At 45.1% G+C, this 22,390-nt stretch overlaps 1 protein-coding gene across 1 annotated transcript in view; it reads right to left on the bottom strand.

Annotated features, from left to right (window-relative positions):
• itpr3 (inositol 1,4,5-trisphosphate receptor, type 3) overlaps positions 1-22,390 on the bottom strand; it is a 459,677-nt gene that overhangs the window by 4,460 nt on the left and 432,827 nt on the right. The window lies entirely within an intron of this gene.

The following is a 22,390-nucleotide window of genomic DNA, read 5'->3' on the forward strand; positions in this document are numbered from 1 at the left end:
TCCAGGGGTTCAAATACTTGTTTTTCCTCATCAGACGGTTATCAATTTTTATAAATTCATATGATGTGAATTTCTGGAATTTTCTTTGGGATTCTGTCTCTCACTGTTAGAATATACATATGATTAAAATAGTAGATCGTTGCATTCTTTGTAAGTGGGCAAACCTGCAAAATCAGCAAGGGGTCAAATACTTATTTCCCCCACTATATGCCCCTCAAGTTGGCAGAAATCAGGATGAGAAGGATGCATTCTGGGACAAGGCCATCATGGTGCTGTCAGGGATCCCCCAGAATGAGGTCATAATTCTGGGAGGTGATCTGAATGGACACGTAGGGAGGGAGTCAGATGGCTTTGAGGGGGTACATGGGGGACAGCAGAAGGAGAGAGGATCCTAGAGTTCGGCGACGCACTGGAGCTGGTGCTGTGCAACACGCTTTTCAAGAAAGACGAAGCCAAATTAGTAACATACAGTTCGGGTGGCTAAAAGAGCACAATAGATTACATCATGGTCAGAAATGAGGACCGCGTCCTTGTCAGGGATGCTAAGGCAATCCCCGGAGAAGAGTGTGTGTCTCAGCATCGCTTAGTCATCGGAGACCTAACTCTGCGAATCAAGAAGGTGGGGGCTAAGAAGCATCCTCCCAAGTTGAAGGTGTGGAAGCTACATAGCGCAGGGAGTAAAAACGAGTTTAGGGAGAAGATTGAGCATATAGCAGAAGAAGTGGTGGAGATGATGGAGTCGGATGGTGTGGATGGCAAGTGGCAGGCGATGAAGAAGGCTCTGCTTGAAGCTACAGAGGAAGTGTGCGGATGGTCAAAGGGTAAAGCAAGACAAAGAGAGACATGGTGGTGGAATGACAGCGTCGAAAGAGCGGTGAATGAGAAGAGGAGGTTCCATAAAGTATGGAAGAAATCTAAAAGGGAGGCAGACCGATGTAGAGGCAAGGAGGGCGTCACGGACAGCAGTGTGGGAGGCCCAAGAGACTAAGAGGAAAGAATTTGCAAGTGAATTGGAGAGTGAGAGAGGACGAAAGAGCTTCTTCAAGATAGCAAAGCAAATGGTTAAGGAGAGGCGTGATGTGACCGGTGCAAACTGTGTAAAGGATGAGGATGGCAACATCGTGACAGACAACAGAGGAGTGAAGGAAGTATGACGAAGGTACATGGAGAAGCTGCTAAATGTGGAGAATGACTGGGATGGAGAGGTGGGATGCGACGAAGTGGAGGGTGAATGTGGCCTGATCACGCGAACAGAAGTGGGGAAAGCCATGAAGGCCATGAAGGATGGAAAGGCAGCTGGACCATCTGGAGGGGTGGCAGAGATGCTAAAGGCAGCGGGAGACGTCGGTGTGCAGTGGATGACTGACCTGTGTAACAGTGTCATTGCTGAGGGACACATTCCGGCGGACTGGACAAGAAGCGTCCTGGTGCCGCTATTCAAAGGGAAGGGGGACCCACTTGCATGCGGGTCATACAGGGCCATAAAGCTGCTGGAGCATGGAATGAAGTTGTTAGAGAGGGTGTTGGAAAGGAGGTTGAGGTCACGGGTAGAGGTGGACAAGATGCAGTATGGCTTCATGCCTGGTAAAGGTACAACAGAAGCAATATTTGTCATCCGACAGATGCAGGAGAAACACCAGGAGAAGAGGAAGAGGTTGTACTTCGCTTTTGTTGACCTGGAAAAAGCATTCGATAGGGTGCCAAGGGAGGTGGTGAAATGGGCCCTAAGGAAGTCGGGCGTGGAAGAGGGACTGGTTAAGGCTGTGATGACTCTGTACTGCAGAGCATGCACAGCTGTTAGAACAGGAGTTGGCGAAAGTAATGGATTTGAAGTAAGGGTAGGGGTGCACCCGGAATCGGTGCTCAGCCCATTGTTGTTTGCTATCGTGATGGATGTGATATCGAGGGAAGTGAGGGGTGGACTACCATGGGAGCTGCTCTACGCGGATGACCTGGTATTGATGGCTCACAGTCGAGAAGACCTAGCTAGGAAGCAAGCAGCCTGGAAGACCTGCCTGGAAGTGAAAGGAATGAAGGTGAATGCAGCAAAATCAAAGGTCATGGTCGGTGGTGCTGGCCTGGGAGTGGTACCACAGTCAGGAGCATGGCCATGTGGAGTTTGCGGGAAGGGGGTGCAAGCCAACTCTATCCGGTGCAAGGGTTGTCAGAGATGGGTACACCGGAGATGCAGCGGAGTAAAAGGCAGCCTACTAGCTGCAAGTGAGACCTTCAAATGCAAGCGGTGCAGGGGAGAAGTCGCCCAAGCAGACCCAGCTGAGCAAGAGGGGCTCATAGTAGATGGGGAGATGTACGAGGTGGTGGACAGCTTCTGCTACCTTGGAGACATGCTTAACGCTGATGTGGGGGTGGACCTAGCAGTGACCACAAGGGTGAGAAGCGGGTGGAAGACATCCAGGGAACTCATGCCCTTCTTAACATCTAAGGCCCCATCCCTAAAGATGAGAGGCCAAGTGTACTCCGCCTGCGTCAGAAGTAGTATGACGTACGGAAGTGAGGCATGGGCCCTGTAAACAGAACACGAAGAAAAACTAAACAGAGCAGAAATGAGGATGATCAGATGGATGTGTGGTGTGTCAATGAGGGAGAAAAAAAACAGTGCAGAGCTGAGAAAGAAGATGGGAGTGGAGGCCATAGTTGATGTGGTGAGGAGAGGCAGACTGCGATGGTACGGACATGTAGTGAGGAAGGACGAGAACGACTGGGTGAAGAAAGTTATGTCGTATAACGTAGAGGGAACAAGACCCAGTGGCCGACCTAAAAAGACCTGGCAGACGACCGTGTCAGCCGACATGAAGGCACTCGGCATCAACCACGAGATGGCCATGGACCGTTCCCGGTGGAAGAAAGCCATATCAAGAACCCAGTCCAACCCAGCGGTGCCTGGAAAACGGACTTTAAACCGATGATGATGATATATATATATATTCCTTCCTACACTGTGGGTCTAATAGTCTGCTACTAAAGTAGCTGCTCAGGGACCGCACAATGTCATGGAGGGGATGAGAGGTGCTGTCCATGATGGATTTCAGTTTAATTAACGTCCTCCTCTCACCCACAACCTCAATGGAGTCCAGGGGACAGCCCAGGACAGAGCTCGCTTGCCTGACCATCTTATTCAGTCTCCCCCTGTCCCAGTCCGTACTGCCCCCACGCCAGCAGACCACAGCGTAGAGGATGGGTGAGACCACCACAGAGTCATAGAAGGTCCTAAGGAGAGCCCTGCACACACCGAAGGACCTCAGTCTCCTCAGCAGGTGGAGGCGACTCTGGCCCTTCTTGTACAGGGCGTGGGTATGATCAGTCCAGTCCATTTTGGGGTGCTGTCCTCCTGAAGCACGCAATCATCTCCTTCGTCTTGCTGGTGTTCAGCTGAAGCTGGTTGAGCTCACACCAGCTGACAAAGTCCTTGATGACCGTCCTGTATTCAAGATCGTTCCCCTCCGAAACATATCCAACAATGGCCGTGTCATCGGAGAACTTCTGGATGTGGCAATGTGCAGTGTCATGGGTAAAGTCCGAAGTGTACAGGGCGAAAAGGAAAGGAGAGAGCACAGTACCCTGGGGGACACCTGTGCTGCAGCGCACCACGTCAGACTCACAGCGGTGTAACCTCACATACTGAGCCTGGCAGTAGATTCCTCAGACAACATCACAGACCTCTTCTCAGGTGGACGCTGGTTTACCACCGTGGTGTAGTCTGCGACCAGATGGACAAGGTTGTGATCCGAGCGACCAAGTGGGGGGAGGGAGGATGAGGTGTATGCATCCTTGACATTAGCATACAACAGGTCCAAAGTTCTATTGTTGTCTGGTGTGGCAGTCGACATATTGAGTAAACGTGGGGAGGGAAGAGGCCAGGGAAGCATGATTGAAGTCCCCGGAGATGATGAGGAGGGATTGGGGGTGCTGAGTTTGAAGCTTAGAAACGATAGAGTGGATCCGGTTCGTAGCGGTAGCAGCGACAGCTGAGGGAGGGATGTACACAGTTATAGCAATAACGTGAAAATTCCCTCAGGAGGTAGTATGGTCACATGCTAACCACCAACAGCTCCAAATCACTGGAGCAGAGTTGCTCCTTAACACTGACGTGTCCGGGATGGCACCATCTATCGTTCACAAATGCTATCACTAACCCTAACCCTATCCTCTCCTCTTACCACTCTCTGTAGCTCTACTGTCAGCCCGCACCACAAATCCGTCCAGGGAGAGGTGTGAGTTGGGCGAGAGATCGTCCAGCCACGTCTCCGTGAAGCACATGAGACTGCATTTGCGATATTCCCTCTGCGTCCGGGCTAGATCCATTAGCTCTTCCATTTTGCTTTGAGGAGATCTCATGATGACCGACCGCAAGCACGATTTATACCGTCTCTTCTGCTGCCTGGCTTTACTCCGGCTCGGCATCCTCTTCTCCGCGGCCGGATCTCCTTGGGGATCTCCGGCCAAAACCCGCAGGGAAGGGGTGTGTAGTGCCAGGCTAACAGCTGATCGTGGGTGTTGACAATGTAGCCGAGTATGGAAGGCTCACCCGACGCCGCACAAAAAAGTTCCAAAATCAGTAAGGGACTGTTGGAATAATTTTAAGTGAAGCTTTGGCCTGCCAGACCTGGAGGCCTCGCCTTTACGAGTTTATCTTTCCTTTTATCTAGGTTCTTCATTTTAGTGATAGGGATGTCTTTTGATCCCTGTCAGCCATTTGTATCCTTCCTGTCCTTATGTTGTCTGTGTGTTTTGGTTCCCGTAAGAGGCCTTCACTAACAATGAGCAGGGCTTATTTGCATAGGTGACATGTTCTTTGTTTGATTCACAGGAACTTCATTCCTTTTATATTTAGATGTAGGTTTGGTTCATAGATTGTAGTTTATCAGACCTATTCTTCTTTGTTAAGGGTTACATACAGTTAGAAGTAGTTGCATAAAAGTTATCCCATATTTACTCAATGTTTGTTTAAGGAACTGCATACCGGTTACCTCACATTTGTTTAATGTGTGTTGAAATGTTTAGGACAAGTTACTTATTATTATTATGTGTTAATTACCAAGTAGATAAAGTTAGCAAAGGTCTAGTTGCATTTGTTCCACAGCAAAGCGGCAATCAACGTGCGTCAGGGTATTTGTTGACCTGAGGACAAGTCAGCCAACTGTGAAGGAAGACAGCCGGGGACGGCCTCTGCGGGGGGTCACGAGCCAACAGCGGAGTGCTAATTCACACCACACTACATTCTTTTGCTAATCAGCGTTGCTACAGACACAATCCCCCTCCCTTTAGTGTAGCAACGCCTCTGTAACCAGGGCAACCATAACATTAAAAAGAGGGGCACGTGGAGTAAGGACTCAGAACTGATGGAGGTTGTAACTGAGATTGCTTTCTCTATCGTTCTCCTCGCGAGTAAACCTGTTCTGGTTGTCTTCTCCTCTTCATTCCAGCGAGTGATTTAATGTCTAATCGTATTTAGACCCAACATTTAATTGGTCCTTCGAGCCGGATGCCAACACACCTGAGGATTCCAGCGGACGGCAGCAGAGATCCAGAAAGACCGCGCGCGGCAGGACCTTCCTAGGTGGGGTCCTAGAATCCTTTTCAAAGGCTGGCTGTCTGCTCGTCAGCTGGGATCTAAGGGTTGAAGGCAGTCCGAGGTGCAGAGGTGAAGAGAACCAGAGGGTGAGTTTGTTTTTTTATATAAAAGGAATGAGCGTCCGAGGGCTCGTTGTGCCCTATAAAAGTCCTAGGACAGAACGGAAAGGTTCGTTCTAAAGGTACCAAAACGGAAAGGTCCGTTTAAATAAAAGTTACACAACGCAGGTGTAACAAACCAGTTAAAGGGCAGAGGTGTCCGACAGAGAGGCCCGTCAAAAGAAAAAGGTCAGCGGAAGTCCACGTGATGCCGAAAATTCCGTAATACTGAGTGATTGGGAGTGTGAATGGGAAGACGTATCACTAGATACAGTATTCCATATTAAAGCAGTGGGGAACACATAACGTGGTTCTGTGGACGCAATAGGCAAGGATTCTCCACCAGAACGCTGGTAGAAGTGAGAATCACCACAGGATCTTTTCGTTATCCCACTGGAAACACCCGACTTTAGAAACCCCTATGGTTTTACAGTTGGGACCAAATTGATTAAAATGGGGAACGGGAAGAGTAAAAATAATATCCGAGATAATCTTAAATGTAAAGATTGGAAAATAATTGAAAGGCAGGATCCCGACCGATTTAAAAACCTCGATAAATGGGTTAAGAAATATAAATTTGAGGGACAACTAAAAACAACCAAATTGATAGAACTTAGAGGCGCCATGAAAGAGAAAACAAAGAGAGACCCTAGAAAGATGAAAAAAGAAGGAGATGAGGATGTGGTGTTTTGGCTCAAAGTAGCAGGAGAGAGAGAGAGGGGAGAAAAAGAGAAAGTGGAAAAGGTACTGTATTGTAGGAAGGAAGATGATGAGACTGGGCCTAATGGTAGGCAGGCAAGAGATAATCAAAATTTACAGAGAGCTAGAGAAGAAGGGGGAGGTGTAGAGGAAGTAGAGAAGTGCGTAGGGAAAGCACATGCTACAACTTCAAAACATAAGGTCATAGAGAAGTTGTATCCACAAGTACCCGACACTGGTGCACAAGAGGGGTCAACCCCCCCTTATGGGTTAACAGACGGAGCCACCAGACAGAAAAACCCAATAGAAATGGATTGGTCAAAGGAAATGAGAGCAAATTATACAGAAATAGGGAGAACAAAGCAAAATGATAATGAAACCTTTGATGAATATCGAGTGCGCATGACAGAAGTATTTAAATTACACAGTGGACTGGTGGAAGATAATGCGCCCCAAGGGGCTTATCAACAGCAATAAAACAATGCCATCCACGTAGGGTCCAGGCCAGCAATACAAATTAGGGTGATCAATAATTATATAGGCATGACCACCGGAACTTTGGAGGAATACATAAATCACGCCCTCCATGCAGAAAGAGTAGTAATAGACAAACAAAAACGAAAACAAATGAAAGCTCCGAAATACACTTTTCTGGTAGACCAGGATAGTGACACTTTTTACCAAAATGCAGGCAGAGGACAGAAAGGCCAGAGAGGGCGAGGAGCAATGTCTAACAGAGAAGGCTTTAGGGGCCGAGGAAGAGGAGTTGTTCACCCTCCAATAGAATGCTGGAGTTGCGGAGAAAAAGGTCACATGGCACGTGACTGCACATATAAACAAAAACAATAATGACTAGTACAAGATCAAAATACATCAGATTCTCATGTAATAAAGTGGGGACCTGGCAGCCAAAATTAAAGAGAAATTAGCTTAAATATACAGGAGATATTTGTGTTAAAAGGATAAAGTAAGATAAAGAAACACTGAAGTTAAAATTTGCAAAATAAATGGAACTGAATTACAAATAGCTCCTGAAACTAAAATGGAGAATAAATCTGACATGTAAGATGAGCAAAAAGGGGGTTCTTAGTACGCTCTATGTGGTCTTATATGTTGTGCGTCAACCTTTTGTGCTGGTGTTTGTGTGTGCGTGCGCGCAGAGGATCCTCATGAATGTTGTGTATATGTGTGAGCGTGTGAGTGAGATGTGTGTCCTATGTGTGTTCAGGAGGCTGTTGAGCAATAATAGGGTAATTGAGAAGTGGATGATGGTGTGCTTAAGTTGGTTGGAGAACCTAAGATGAGCAGTGTGTGGCAGTAGAGAAAATAAGACGTGTGTGGCAGAAAGTGACGAGAACGGTGGCTTGATAGGAAGCGTGCCTGCGCTCGCGCGTAGTCGCGGGTCGGGGCTGTGCGCGTAGGCCTGTGCTATGCTCGTGTGGGCGGTGGGCCGGCATCATGATTGTTGCAGGAAATGGCCAGCCTGTGACCAATCAACATTGATGCCGCGTCCCCCCCTCGCACGGGGGGTGCTATGGCTGTGGGCGAGGCAGGGAAAGTGTGAGTTTCTCAGAGAATGTTTGAAGCAGGGTGATGCTTAAGGAAGATGTGACAACATTAGCATGAACGATGAAAGGCACTGATGAAAAAAAAAAAAAAAAAGAAAAAAGGTATAACCAAAACGTCAAAATAGAGGATGACGTTTGCGCAGCGTTGTTTGTTGGTATTGTTTGTGATCTGTGTCTCTGCTGTTTTTGTGTTGTCTGTGTGCTGTCAGTGTTATGTGTTAAAAGGATGAAATTGGCTAATATACGTAGGTGCACAAAATAATAGGTGCACAAAATAATTTATTAGACTGTAGTCTATCTGATTTGCACCGCAAAACAAAATCAATTTTGAAAAAATAGGAAGTAAAGAAAAGCAAGCAATTTGTTTATGGGCAGAAACTGGTTCACACTGCATTAATGCCTAGCCTTGATGAAACAAAAGTTGAGAGATGGAAAGAACTTGCTTTCTGGAATTGGATGAAGAAAAAATATGTAATAATGACATTTCAAAGCTAAATTTAAAATTTGAGAATAAGAGAACGATTGAGCTAGTTAAAGTTAAGAAACAACAACAATTAACTATTATATTAATTCACTGGCACTTATTTTGTTGATTTTTTTCCGATTGGTGGATTGGTTTGTCACTTTGAGAAAGAAAAACTTCCGATGCAAATGGGCAGCAATATTATGTGCTCGTACAAATGAACCGATACATATGGGCAGCAATATTGAGCCATGAAGTTGTCACGTGATGTTGACTTGACACATGGCTCAACAGGGGGGATGAAAGGGCAGTTCAGTCCGCTTTATACAACATATGGATTTGATTCATATTCAAAACATTTATAAAAAAAAAAAAAAAAACTGTAGAGCTTGTTTACCATGTGCTAAACTCAATCCACAGGGTTATAATGCCTGGTCATAATAGATGCATTCTCAAAATGGATTGAATTGGCTTCAAAGTAAACACTGAATGCCTTAACAGTGGCAAAAATGTTATGTAACGAAATAATACCTTGGCAACAACAGCTGTAGAAGTTAAAGAATGAAATTAATATCTCTAAAATGAATGTTTGATAATTGGTTTCAGGTAATTACCTATAAGAGTAACTGGTAAAAGAAACGATTGATTGCTGATGGCAAAACAAGCTGCAAACCAGGGAGAAAAAAAAAGAACAAATTGAATATGTCATGTGTATGGGTTTGCGACCGATTCTTTATGTTGTACCATTACCATTGACCAAAGATTGTGTGAAATCTGTCACGTCTACTGATTGTGAAATGTACAACAGAGCGTTCTATATAATATCCGTTGAGGAAAATAAAATAAACCACTGCTTCTAGAGAATGTAGTAAAGCAAAATTGTATATGTTTCGACACGCCAAGATCTGGGGAAAAGCTGGTAAAAACCAAAATGTCTTTAAATTTGAGAGGCGACGATGATCTGACTTTAATTGATGCAATTAGAGTCCCCAGAGGAGTTCCTGATTAATAAGAATTAATTGACCAAATTGCAGCAAGATGGGAGTCTTCCATTTGTTGGTGGTGTACGATAAACAAAAACGTAGACAGGATAAATTACATCCATTACAACGTGCAAAAATTGGGCAATTGGACACAAGCGGGGCTTGAGGCAGTGCATGAACAGCTAGCCACGACTTCCCTAATGGCCTTCCAGAATCGCGTTGCTCTTGATATGTTGTTGTCTGAGAAAGGAGGGGTCTGTGCAATGTTCGGAGAATGTACCTTTATCCCCAACAACACCGCCCCTGATGGGAGCCTGACAAAGACCATTGCAGGCCTGCGATCCCTCAACACAAGGATGAAAGAGCACTCTGGCGTGGACACATCAATGTGGGACAACTAGATGCATGCCTTTGGGAAGTATAAAGCACTTGTGTCCTCAATTATAATATCAGTTGCAGTATTTACTGCTATCTCCATGTCTGCGTGCTCTGTTTAATCGTCTCATCACTACAGCAATATCGCCCATGGAAGACAAGATGGCCCGGGTATGCCTAATGTCTGAACGCCAACATGCTGATGATAACGATGAAGATAACATTTTTGCACTTGAGTTTACAGACTTTTTTCCAGATCTGGGTGTTTCCGAATGATGATGATGCAACAACTAACCTTTTGGGTGTAAACATATTTGTGCTCATACCTGTGATCCGACAACTGAAAATCGAGTGAAGTGGTTGTTCTTGGTGATGAAAAACTTGAGCTAATATGTGATAAACAGGGAGGAATGTTGGAATAATTTTAAGTGAAGCTTTGGCCTGCCAGACCTGGAGGCCTCGCCTTTACGAGTTTATCTTTCCTTTTATCTAGGTTCTTCCTTTTTAGTGATAGGGATGTCTTTTGATCCCTGTCAGCCATTTGTATCCTTCCTGTCCTTATGTTGTCTGTGTGTTTTGGTTCCCGTAAGAGGCCTTCACTAACAATGAGCAGGGCTTATTTGCATAGGTGACATGTTCTTTGTTTGATTCACAGGAACTTCATTCCTTTTATATTTAGATGTAGGTTTGGTTCATAGATTGTAGTTTATCAGACCTATTATTCTTTGTTAAGGGTTACATACAGTTAGAAGTAGTTGCATAAAAGTTATCCCATATTTACTCAATGTTTGTTTAAGGAACTGCATACCGGTTACCTCACATTTGTTTAATGTGTGTTGAAATGTTTAGGACAAGTTACTTATTATTATTATGTGTTAATTACCAAGTAGATAAAGTTAGCAAAGGTCTAGTTGCATTTGTTCCACAGCAAAGCGGCAATCAACGTGCGTCAGGGTATTTGTTGACCTGAGGACAAGTCAGCCAACTGTGAAGGAAGACAGCCGGGGACGGCCTCTGCGGGGGGTCACGAGCCAACAGCGGAGTGCTAATTCACACCACACTACATTCTTTTGCTAATCAGCGTTGCTACAGACACAATCCCCCTCCCTTTAGTGTAGCAACGCCTCTGTAACCAGGGCAACCATAACATTAAAAAGAGGGGCACGTGGAGTAAGGACTCAGAACTGATGGAGGTTGTAACTGAGATTGCTTTCTCTATCGTTCTCCTCGCGAGTAAACCTGTTCTGGTTGTCTTCTCCTCTTCATTCCAGCGAGTGATTTAATGTCTAATCGTATTTAGACCCAACAGGGACAAACTACGAATGTTACAATGTGAACATCCATAGCCGCGCACTAGCCTAATCAATAATGTGAGAAGGAGAAAACAACAAAAAACTCACTAGAACACATAGAAAGACACTAAAAGAAGGGAAGAAAGGTCAGAGCTGCTGTAACAGGCTGCCACTCAAGCGGCACCATCAAAGCACACACATATATATATATATATATATATATATATATATATATATATATATATATATATATATATATATATATACATACATACATACATACATACATACATACATACATACATACATACATATATATGTATGTATGTATATACAGTTATATGGAAATGTTTGGGCACCCCTGATCATTTTCAAGATTTTCCTTTATAAATCATCGGTTGTTTGGATCAGCAATTTCAGTTAAATATATCACATAGCAGACAAAACCAGTGATGTTTGAGAAGTGAAATCAAGTTTATACGATTTACAGAAAGTGTGCAAATATTACCTCAACAAAAGTAGGCAGGTGCATAAATGTGGGCACCCCAACAGAAAAATGACTGCCTATGCCTATGTTATTATGCAGAAATAACAGCCTCTAAACACTTCCTATAGCTTCCAATGAGAGTCTGGATTCTGGTTGAAGGTATTTTTTACCCCCTCTGTGAGTCATCACCTTATCGTGGTGGAGGGGTTTGCGTGTCCTAATTATCCTAGGAGCCATGTTGTCTGGGGCCTCATGCCCCTGGTAGGGTCGCCCATGGCCAAAGGGTCCTAGATTAGGGGCCAGACAAACCACGGCTCAATTTTCAATTTTTTTATGAAGAAAAAAATGTATGGACTAAGTTTTCCCTCGCCCGGACGTGGGTCACCAGGGCCCCCCTCTGGAGCCAGGGCTGGATGTGGGGCTTGAAGACGAGCGTCCGGTGGCCGGGCCTTCGCCCATGGGGTACAGCCCAAGAAGGAAACGTGGGTCCCCCTTCCCATGGGCTCACCACCTGTGGGAGTTCCTTGCCTCCATTGTTGAGGCAGCTGACCGGAGCTGTGGTCATAAGGTGGTCGGTGCCTGTCGTAGTGGCAATCCCTGGACACCGGCGGTATGGGATGCCGTCAAGCTGAAGAAGGAGTCGTATTGGGCCGTTTTGGCCTGTGGGGCTCCGGGACGCGTCTTTGGCGGTTGCTGAGGCAAAAACCCGGGCGTGGGAGGAGTTTGACGAGGCCATGGAGAATGACTTCTGGATGGCTTCGAGGAAATTCTGGTCCACCATCCGGCGTCTCAGGAGGAGGAAGCAGTGCACCATCAACACTGTTCACAGTGGAGATGGCATGCTGCTGACTTCATTTCGGAACGTCGTGAGACGGTGGGGAGAATACTTCGAAGACCTCCTCAATTCCACCGACACGCCTTCCATTGAGGAAGCAGGGCCTGGAGGCTATGAGGTGGACTCTCCAATCTCTGGGGTCAAAGTCATCGAGGTAGTTAAAAAAAGAACTCCTTGGGGTTAGGCCCCGGGCGCGGATGAGAACCACCCGGAGTTCTTAAAGGCTCTGGATGTTGTGGGGCTGTCCTGGCTGACACGCCTCTACAGCATTGTGTGGACATCGGGGATGGTGCCTCTGGATTGGCAGAGTGGGGTGGTGGTCCCCCTCTTTAAAGGCCTAGAGCAGGGGTGGGCAAACTTTTTGACTTGCGGGCCGAATTGGGTTCTAAATTTTGACCGGGGGGCCGAACCAGGAGCAGATGGATGTAGTGTTTGTGTGAAGTAATATAAACGACCTGTAAAGGTCATTGCATAAAAGGTTTTGGCCTTTAGTAGGTAGTAAAGCATTTCCCAGATCCGTGGGATTCTGAATGATAACATCGCAACGTTTATCCTTTGGTGTAAACATATTTGTCCTCATGAATGTGATCCGATGACTGAGAGTCGAGAAAAGGAGTTGTTTACGGTGATGTGTGAATTTGAGCAAATGTGTGATAAACAGTGGGGAAATGTCAGGATAATTAGTTTTGTAGAAGCGCTGGCCGGCCTGAACCGGAGGTCTCATACCTTCGCTCAAGGCCAACACATCTGCCAGGTTTTAGGGAGTTCTTATACTCCCTTCCTTATCTTACCTGTGAGAGGCCCTCACTAGTTATGAACAGAACACCTTTGTTCTTTGTGTAGCTCAGGGGTGGGCAAACTTTTTGACTTGCCGGCCGAATTGGATTCTAAATTTTGACCGGGGGGCCGAACCAGGAGCAGATGGATGTAGTGTTTGTGTGAAGTAATATAAACGACCTGTAAAGGTCATTGCATAAAAGCTTTTGGCCTTTAGTAGGTAGTAAAGCATGGATATTCAAAAACTGTTTTTGAAAACAAATGCATTTATTAACAGCATTAAAAAAAAAAAAAACATCCCTAAAAAACTGCTATCAGTGATTCTCATAAAATACGACACTGCTATTATGAATAACAGTCTCCATCACTTCAGTGCCTGCAGGTCAGATTAATGAAAGATGTTTATCTTATGAGATCACATCAAACGGCAAACATTCTGACCAAATATATCCTCTTGAAGAATCGGTGAAAGCATACATCCAAATAAAGTAATCAAAACGGCAACACGGTGAGGGGTATCTGAAAATCAGAGCAGAGTTTAAACTCACAAACACCTGGTAACAGAGGTGAGGAAACGGGAAACACTTCCTTAAAGTAAGCCTTAAGAACTTTACAGGTTAAGATTAGTCACAAACAGGTGGTGCATCAATGTCCTTGAGCATCCTGCATTGTTTAAAAATGAGAATTGTCGCTAGTTTCAATCCCTGCTATTTGTACAGATCATATTCAAAATGCATGTTTTTTTACAACAAACTTGAAAGCCTCCCCTTCATTTTCAGTGGGAACAGTGTTGTTGGTCTCCCTTTTTAGTGTGTCATAGTCTGGAGTAAAATGTGTTGTGGCAATTCTTAGGAGAGATCTGAGGTGTTGGTCCGTTTACCTAGATCTGTGATGGGTTGATGTTGATGTTCATGTGGCTGAACGTCAAATCGCGTACGTCGAGCCAAATTGGCCACTCTTTTTAAACACTCGGCACTCAGTATCCACCTTGCTTTTCCTTGGGAGACTCATTTTAATGGAAGGATTCCAGGGGAAGGTTTGTGGGTGGCTTTAGCGTAAAACTGTATCCGAAAGCTCGGCGCGCAAATTACAAGAATGCTGTCGTCACAGCCCACGCTCTAAATTTGGCACTGATACAAATAGGGCGTGAGTGCGCCATTTCCGTACTACTGAGTACGTACACGCACTTATGAGTGTGCACCGAGCTTTCTGACACGGCTTCCGGTAGTAAATGCGCAGGCGAGTGGTTCCCCATTTACTGGGGAAACACAGTCATTGCAGGCAAAATGACCCCAAAAAAATGTTTAATAATACAATTTATTTAGGGTTGGCGGGCCGGATTAAACGGTCCCGTGGGCCGGATGTGGCCCGCGGGCCGTAGTTTGCCCATACCTGGCCTAGAGACACCCCTTTTTTTTTTCAATTAGAAAATAATTTGATGGAATGTATAAAGAGAACACATTTGCCGCATTGGAAATTAAAAATGGACACCGATTACTAAGAATAAAGCTAAAATTAAATGCCAGTTTATCGATCGGGTTCCGCACGCAGCCACACTGTTGGCGCCATTACTGTGACGTCACAAGTTGTACATCCGGATCCAAACAAACCCAAACAACATGGCAGATTATAGCGACAGCTCCGTTTCTCGCGCCAATATTAGCATCATTTTATCCGATTCAGAAACCTCTTTTGACGCAGAATATGATGAATCTAGCAGTTCACTTGGGCTGAGCTGAGCACGTTTTCTGAATTGTGCCCCTCCCGTCACTCTGGTTGGGTTGGCATAGTAAAAAGTGCTCTTGGGGGCTTTAGAGTGCCGAGTTGATCTCGGCACATGAAGAAATGACCACCTGCAACGTTTTGCTGGATTCTGTCCACAATTTAGGGAGCGCGTTATCTGCGCCTCACAGCAAAAGCCTTTGCCAATCACCTGTTATCCAATTTACTCACTGCGTGCTCGTTTGATTTCTTCAGATTTAGGAAAATGCAAAGACACTGAAGCAGAAATTAGACTTACACAGTAAGTGTAAGTGAACAATTCTTGTTCAAAAAGCTCTGTTTTCAGGAAAGTACAATACAGCGCCGGGCCCTTCAAGAGCGGAAAGTCTCCATTCAGAAAAGGCAAAGTCCAAGGTTGTTAGATCAGTTTTATATTCAGTATCACATTGTGGGCCGAGATTGATGGGTGATGAGTCTTCGGGGTGGGGCAAGTTTGAAAGAGAGTCTGCTTCCATAGGAGTGGTGCTGGTTATGGGCGATTCGGTGTGTAGGTGGGGGGCTGTTGGTGTGTGTGTGTGGAGGGGGGCTGTTGTCTTCCATCCCGTCTTTCGGCCTTGGCGATCATCTTTGGCCGAGTTCTCGGGTGGGGGCTGTTGTCTTCCCTCCCATCTTTCGGCCTTGGCGATCATCTTTGGCCGAGTCTTTGGGTGGCTCCTTCTGGCTGGTTTTATCTCCACGTGACCTTCCTGTGAACATTCTTCTCCAATCTTGGACATACACTGTCGTACCTCATTATTTTAATTTTGTCATTTTGTACGAAATTATGTTAGCTTTTGGCTGTGACACCATTAATCTATTGCTGTTCTTTTGATACATCATGTCTTTGCTTATTCTTAGTTTAGTCATGCTTCCAACCGTATCTTTTCTTTGTTAGGCAAACTATTTCCCTCTGTGCAGAGCGTTCAGTAGTAATCAAAAACTGGCGTCTAGCATTAGTCAAAACATAAGATACAATCAAGTACTGAATGGTCAAGACGACTCTGGCCGTGTCCATGATTCAGAGAAAAAATATCAGGCATGCATTACACAGTTCCTTAAGGGTCATTAAGCTATTTAGGCAATATATCAAAAGTCATTTGTTATTTCAAAGTGCTCAGAAATACATATCAGATCATAAAGTTATAAAAACCTTTCTCATCACCACTTATCAAAAATGTCTAGTTATGTCCTCTTTATTGATTTGGTGTGTAGGTATAATTATATGCTTAAAATGTTTCTTTTATTTATTTAATATGTGAATATACTTGTCTGCTTATGTACTTTATTCAATGAGGTTTGAGCATATCTGTTTTTGTAGCTAGGCAGGACTCTTTGTATTTTGACGCCATTTCCTGCACTTTGGTTTAGGTTTTATAAGCATTTTTAATTTTATTGCTTAAATCACATTTTCTCGACGAGCTGAGCACGTTTTCTGAATTGTGCCTCTCCCATCACTGTGGTTAGGTTGGCATAGTAAAAAGTTCTCAGGGGGCTTTAGAGTGCCGAGTTGACCACTGCGCATGAAGAAATGAACATCTGCAGCGTTTGGTTTAGGTTTTTAGGCACATTTTTAATTGTATTGCTTAAATCACATTTCTTTTGACGAGCTGAGCACGTTTTCTGAATTGTGCCCCTCCCGTCACGCTTCGACATACTTTTCAAAGTCAAAGACTCAAAGTCAAAGTCTACTTTATTGTCAATTCCTCCGCATGTCAAGACACACAAAGAGATCGAAATTACGTTTCTCATTATCCCAGGGTGACAAGACAGAGTTCACAACGCACATTGTTCTGACAGATCGTCGCTCTTCGGACACAAAGTATGGCAGCGGACCAAGAGGTATGTACGGCTTCGTGCACCAACTGCACCCTTCTCTTAGAGAGGTTGTCTCTGCTAGAGGGACGTGTCCGCCAGTTAGAGCAGAATAGTGCGATAACAGTAGTTGCGGCGGACACAGACGCGGGCTGTAGTCAGCCCGCTAGCCCGGTTAGCATTAGCCCCAAGCGGCTTGCTAATCGCGATGAGCCAGGTAAGACGCATAGCCGTCCAAAGTCATCTCGGTCTGCTGGCCCTCGCACTTTGGTCATAGGCGACTCCATTACCCGCAACATTACGCTTAAAAATCCAGCCACGGTAATGTGTATTCCTGGGGGCAGAGCACCCGACATAGAAGCTAGTCTTAGGGAGCTGACTCGCAATAGGCCTAGTCAACAGCGTAGTTCCAACAACACTAGCTACTCGGACATAGTGATACACGTCGGCTCCAATGATGTTAGGATGAGACAGTCAGAGATCACAAAGAAAAACATAGCGAGGACTTGTGATCTTGCCAGAAAGATGAGTCGGTATCGAGTATTTGTCTCTGGCCCCCTGCCTGGGAGAGGCACTGATGAGAGGTTTAGTAGATTAGTCTCCCTTAATCGATGGATGGCTGGGTTCTGTAAAAAGCAGGGACTGTATTTTATAGATAACTGGTCCTCCTTCTGGGGCCGCCCCGACCTGCTGAGGAAGGACGGCCTTCACCCTAACCGTGAAGGCGCCTTCACTCTTTCTAGGAATATAGATTACTGTTTGAGCCACTCATGACAGGTCACTTTAGAGCAGGCCAGGGCACAGGTGATTAGACCACCTGTGAGGATGGGTTTGGAGTCTGTTAAGTTAAAGTTAACTAGCGCTAGGCTAGACTTTCAGCATACACATAGCTCTTCGTGTAGACTAGAGCGTCACAGTTTAAATAGTGCTGCAGTACACATAAACACACTTTCTACTGGGGTAGTAGACAAATCCAATCACTCCGTCCCGACCGGTCTTGCTGATGAAACGGTGCCTGTTTTAGATAACTTCACATGTGTAACAAATACTCATCAACAAATTCCCACGGTCGTTTCATCCCACCGCCCTAATAAACTTTTGAGAGGTGATATTAGGCCTAGAGAACACAATTTTACTCGCATCCCGTTTAAAAATCCTTCGATAGATACGCACTCTGATCAACCAATTACACTTAAATTCGGTTTTATGAATATTAGATCACTTCATACGAAAGCAGTTCTCGTTAATGACCTTATCATGGAACATAATCTAAATGTTTTTGGTCTTTGCGAGACCTGGTTAAAACCTAATGAACTGCTGCCACTTAACGAGGCCTCGCCTCCAAATTTTGTGAGCTCGCATGTGGCTCGTCCTCGAAAAAAGGGTGGGGGTGTCGCCCTCATCTCAAATTCTGAGCTTAGATTTAGGCCTCGCTCAATTCACGTATTTAAAACATTTGAAGTTCTCATTGTGCGATCCACTGCGTTACCGTCATTCTATCTTGTTGTTATTTACCGCCCACCCGGGGCTTACTCTGGCTTCCTGGATGAATTTTCAGAAGTTGTGGCTGATCTAGTGACAAATGCAGATAATATAGTTATCATGGGTGATTTCAACATCCACATGAATTCACCGTCGGAACCACTGACTTCGGCATTTCAAACTTTAATCGATACGTTTGGTTTTACGCAAGCTGTACAGGCAGCAACGCATAAGAATGGAAATACCTTAGATCTGGTATTATCCCGAGGACTAGCAACCTCAAATATAACAGTACTGCCATACACTACTGTTCTGTCTGATCATTTTTTAATAAAATTTGAAATTTTAGTTCCTTGTCAAAGACAAGAGAGCAATCAGAATTATAGCAGCCGTAATTTTAACTCCATGACTGCAACTGCGCTATCTGAGTTACTGTCGCCGGCAACCGCCATGTTTCCCGCGTACAGTGGCTCTATCGATAATCTTACAAATGAATTCAATGCGACATTATTAAAAGCCATCGACTCTGTGGCACCGCTACGTCTGAAAACTCGCCGTAGATGGCCAACTCCGTGGTTCACAGATGAAACACGTACGTTTAAACAATTATGTAGAAAGCATGAGCGCAGATGGCGTTTAACCAAACTTGAGGTTTTCCATCAGGCATGGAAGGACAGCCTCCTGAAATATAAAGATGCGCTTATTTTAGCAAAAACTCGTTATTTTTCGCAAGTCATTAATCTTAATAAAAATAATCCTAAACACTTATTTGATACAGTGGCAAAGCTAACTCTGCGCCAGCCGACCCCCGATAGCTCCTTCCACTCAGCTGACGAGTTTATGAAATTTTTTGCTCAAAAGATTGAGTCCATTAGGGACGAGATCAAGAATACCATGCCAATCGCTCCGCCGGTTACTATCGCTGGGGATCATGCAATAACCCTCTCAAATTTTAAAAGCGTGTCCCTTGAAATGCTTACAAAATTGGTTAGTACGGCTAAACAAACAACATGTTTACTCGACCCGCTTCCAGCCAAACTACTTAAAGAAATATTTCCAATTTTAGGACCGTCCATCTTAAATATAATCAATCTGTCTGTTTCCTCTGGGATAGTGCCAATGGCCTTTAAAACCGCTATTATTAAACCACTACTTAAGCGAGCAAATCTTGACCCGGACTGTCTCAGTAATTATAAGCCAGTTTCAAACCTCCCATTCATAGCAAACCTTCTCGAAAAAGTAGTAGCACAGCAGCTTATTGATTACATGGTCGATAATAATCGATATGACTCTTTTCAGTCTGGTTTTAGAGCCAATCATTCTACAGAGACAGCACTTGCTAAAGTGACTAATGATCTCCTCATAGCTATGGATTCAAATACGTCGTCTGTATTGTTACTACTTGATCTTAGTGCTGCCTTTGACACTGTAGACTTCGATATTTTATTAGGGCGTCTTAAAAGTTGTGTTGGTATCTCAGGGTCAGCACTAAGCTGGTTCAATTCCTATCTATCAGGCAGGACGCACCGAGTGGTCCATGGTAATACGTCCTCTGAGCTTTATAATGTTACTTGTGGTGTCCCACAGGGATCGGTACTCGGACCGATTTTATTTAATATTTATATGATTCCGCTTGGGGGCATAATACGTAAATATAATATTAGTTTTCAATGCTACGCGGATGACACCCAATTATATATGCCGTTATCGATGACAGATCCACAGGACTGCTGTAATCTCAAGGCGTGCCTTGCGGAGATTAAACAATGGATGTCTCTCAACTTCCTTCGTCTTAACCCGGATAAAACTGAGATGTTGATAATTGGTCCTACTCGTTATCAACATTTATTTAAGGAAACCTATAACTATAACTATAGATAACCGTACTATCACTCAGAGTGATACGGTAACTAATCTCGGGGTAATATTTGACCAAACGCTCTCCTTTCAAAAACACATTAAGAATATAACCAGGATTGCGTTTTTTCACCTTCGTAATATTGCTAAGATTCGTCCTATCCTCTCGACCGGGGATGCGGAAACTATTATACATGCGTTTGTCACGTCGCGCCTGGACTACTGTAATGTATTATTCTCTGGTCTTCCTAAATCCAGTATTAAAAGTCTACAGTTAGTGCAAAATGCCGCTGCGAGGTTGCTCTCACGGTCAAGAAAATTTGATCACATTACCCCAATATTAGCCGAATTACATTGGCTCCCGGTCCATTTAAGATGTGACTTCAAGGTTCTTCTACTAACCTATAAAGCACTGCATGGCTTAGCGCCTTCATATCTCGTCGACCTAGTCGTTCCTTATGTTCCGTCTCGTAACCTTCGTTCGCAAAACGCTAGTCTTTTAGTTATACCGAGGGCCAAGAAAATGTCTGCAGGGTCTAGAGCATTCTCTATTCGGGCTCCAGAGCTTTGGAATGCCCTACCAATGGATATTAGAACTACTACCTCAGTAGAAACATTTAAGACACGTTTAAAGACACATTTCTATGAGATGGCCTTTAACTAACTTGTGATGGCCGATTTGGCCGGAGTTTGTTCTGTTCTCTCTGCCCACCTCCTCCCCGGCTGGGGAGGGGGTTAGGTGGCTCAAAAGCGGATAGCGGCTGGCTGGATTCTCGGGGACCAGTTCGTGATGGGGGAGCTGCGGCTCGGCCCCCTTGAGGACACTGCCAGGACAATCGAGGACACCTCCGACATCCATTTTTTTCATTGATTTTCATATTATGTATTACTTGTGTACTCTCTGCATCCATTATAACCTGGTGATCCTGAAAGGGGGATCCTTCCATCTGTGGTCCCTTCTCAAGGTTTCTCATTTTCCCCTGGTAGGGGTTTTTTGAGTTTTTCCTTGCCCTTTTGGGAGCTTATGATCAGGGGATGCTTTGAGAATAATTGTCAATTTTGGCTATGTGAAGCCCTTTGAGACTGTTTGTGATTTAGGGCTATACAAATAAACTTGACTTGACTTGACTTGACATACAAGTGAACAACACAGGAAAAATAAAACAAGAAGTCAACATCAATGAACAATAAGAGTGATAGCACGCTAGCCGCACAGCAGAGTCCGGAAAGATGACAGTCAACCAGGCCACTGTGAACACGAGCACACAGCAGGCACGCACTGTCCGGTTCGTGGATCCTATCAGGCGAACGCAACCCATCTTGTCGTCCCGCGAACGAACGTACGGCAGGAGAATGGAAGGCACGGCTGGGCGAGCTGGGTTGGCCGCAAGCCTGGCCCGACGTCTCTGCGCTGGCCCCTTTTCTCTTTTTGTTTACATTCACTGAAGCTAAACGCGTACAACTTGAGACGTCATGAGACGTCACTTCCGGCTGGCGGCTCGGTGCAGTCAAACTCGTCTGTGCGGCAAATTTAAATTCTATTTTTTCAGAGCAACAGCTTCCTTTTCGTTGTTTCGATCATCAATTTATACTTATAAGCCCATAAGCTAACTAAAACCGATTTATACATATACCGGTGTCTCTGGGCCTTTAAGAAGGGGTACCGGAGGGTGTGTTCCAACTACAGAGGAATCACACTCCTCAGCCTCCCTGGTAAGGTCTATTCAAGGGTGCTGGAGAGGAGGGTCCGTGGGAGGTTGAATTTCTGATTCAGGAAGAGCAGTGTGGTTTTTGTCCTGGCCGTGAACAGTGGACCAGCTCTATACCCTCGGCAGGATCCTTGAGGAGGCATGGGAGTGCGCTCAACCAGTCATGTGTTTTGTGGACTTGGAGAAGGCGTTTGACCGTGTCCCTCGGGAAGTTCTGTGGAGGGTGCTTTGGGAGTACGGGGTGTCAAACTAACTGATAAGGGCAGTTCAGTCCCTGTATCGTTGATGCCAGAGTTTGGTACGCATTTCCGGCAGTAAGTCGGATTCGTTCCCAGTGAGGGTTGGACTCCATCAAGGCTACCCTTTGTAACCGATTCTGTTCATAACTTTTATGAACAGAATCTTTAGGCGCAGCCGAGGCGTTGAGGGTGTCTGGTTTGGGAACCTCAGCATTGCATCTCTGCCTTTTACAGACGACATGGTGCTGTTGGTTTCTTCAAGCCGTGATATCTAGCTCTCACTGGAGCGGTTCGCAGCCGAGTGTGAAGCGGTCGGGATGAGAGTCAGCACCTCTAAATCCGAGTCCATGGTCCTGGGTC

This window comes from Syngnathus scovelli, chromosome 2, assembly GCF_024217435.2.
Source record: "Syngnathus scovelli strain Florida chromosome 2, RoL_Ssco_1.2, whole genome shotgun sequence".
In the NCBI taxonomy this organism is placed as follows: domain Eukaryota; kingdom Metazoa; phylum Chordata; class Actinopteri; order Syngnathiformes; family Syngnathidae; genus Syngnathus; species Syngnathus scovelli.